At 34.3% G+C, this 1629-nt stretch overlaps 1 non-coding gene across 1 annotated transcript; it reads left to right on the top strand.

Moving 5' to 3' along the window:
• The first annotated feature begins 304 nt into the window (after positions 1–304).
• LOC112745627 (small nucleolar RNA R71) lies at positions 305–412 on the top strand. Its single transcript, XR_003173545.1, has one exon. It is a non-coding gene; the product is annotated as a small nucleolar RNA R71 (small nucleolar RNA).
• The last annotated feature ends 1217 nt before the right edge of the window (positions 413–1629 follow it).

The raw sequence follows: 1629 nt of genomic DNA on the forward strand, positions 1-1629 counted from the left end.
AAGCTTGCATTCCATTCAGACTCTGAGAAATCATATTGACTTGCTGAGTCAATATTTTATTCTGAGCCAATATGGCATTCAGAGTATCAATTTCAAGAACTCCCTTCTTCTGAGGCGTCCCATTACTCACAAGATTCCTCTCAGAAGTGTACATGAACTGGTTATTAGCATCCATGTCAATGAGTTCTTGAGCTTCTGCAGGCGTTTTCTTTAGGTGAATGGATCCACCTGCAGAAGTATCCAATGACATCTTAGCTAATTCAGACAGACCATCATAGAATATATCCAGGATGGTCCATTCTGAAAGCATGTCAGGAGGACACTTTTAGGTCAGTTGCTTGTATCTCTCCCAAGCTTCATAGAGGGATTCACCTTCTTTCTGTCTGAAGGTTTAAACATCCACTCTAAGCTTACTAAGCTTTTGAGGAGGAAAGAACTTGGCTAAGAAAGCCGTGACCAGCTTATCCCAAGGGTTCAGGCTATCTTTGGGTTGAGAGTCCAACCACACTCTAGCTCTGTCTCTTACAGCAAAAGGGAAAAGCATGAGCCTGTAGACTTTAGGATCTACTCCATTAGTCTTTACAGTATCACAGATCTGCAAGAATTCAGTTAAGAACTGAAAAGGATCTTCAGATGGAAGTCCATGAAACTTGCAGTTTTGCTGCATCAGAGAAACTAATTGAGGTTTCAGCTCAAAATTGTTAGCTCCAATGGTAGGGATGGAGATGCTTCTTCCATGTAAATTGGAATTAGGTGCAGTAAAGTCACCAAGCATCCTCCTTGCATTATTATTATTTTCGGCTGCCATCTCCTCTTCTTGTTCGAAAATTTCTGACAGGTGCTTGCTGGATTGTTGTAATTTAGCTTCTCTTAGTTTCCTCTTCAGAGTCCTTTGATGTTCTGGATCTGCTTCAACAAGAATATTCTTGTCCTTGCTCCTGCTCATATGAAAAAGAGGGAACAGAAAAATAATAATAGGGATCCTTTTTACCACAGTATAGAGGTCCCTGTGTGAGTAGAAGAAAAGAAGAAGAAAAGAATGTAATGTAAGGAAAGAAACACAAGGGTGAGGAGAGCAAAGATGTGAGATAAAGAGAAGTGTTAGTAGATGAATAAATAAATAGAAGGAGATGAGAGAGAAAGAGAATTTTCAAAAATTATTTTTGAAAAATGATTAGTGATTTTCGAAAATAGTTTTTGAAAACGGTTAGTAATTTTCGAAAATTAGGAATAAAATTAAAATCAAAAATTAAAATAATTAGTTAATTAAAAAGAATTTTTGAAAAAGAGGGGGATATTTTCGAAAATTAGAGAGAGAGGGTTAGTTAGGTAGTTTTGAAAAAGATAAGAAACAAACAAAAAGTTAGTTAGTTAGTTGAAACAAATTTTGAAAAGATAAGAAGATAGGAAGTAAGAAAAGATATTTTAAAATCAAATTTTTGAAAAAGATAAGATAAGAAGATATTTTTGAAAAGATATGATTGAAATTAGTTTTGAAAAAGATTTGATTTTTTTTTTAAAATCACAAGATATGATTCTAGAACTTAAAGTTTGAATCTTTCTTAACAAGCAAGTAACAAACTTGAAATTTTTGAATCAAAACCTTAATTGATGATGTTATTTTCGAAA

The sequence above is a fragment of the Arachis hypogaea genome, chromosome 14, assembly GCF_003086295.3.
Source record: "Arachis hypogaea cultivar Tifrunner chromosome 14, arahy.Tifrunner.gnm2.J5K5, whole genome shotgun sequence".
Classification (NCBI taxonomy): domain Eukaryota; kingdom Viridiplantae; phylum Streptophyta; class Magnoliopsida; order Fabales; family Fabaceae; genus Arachis; species Arachis hypogaea.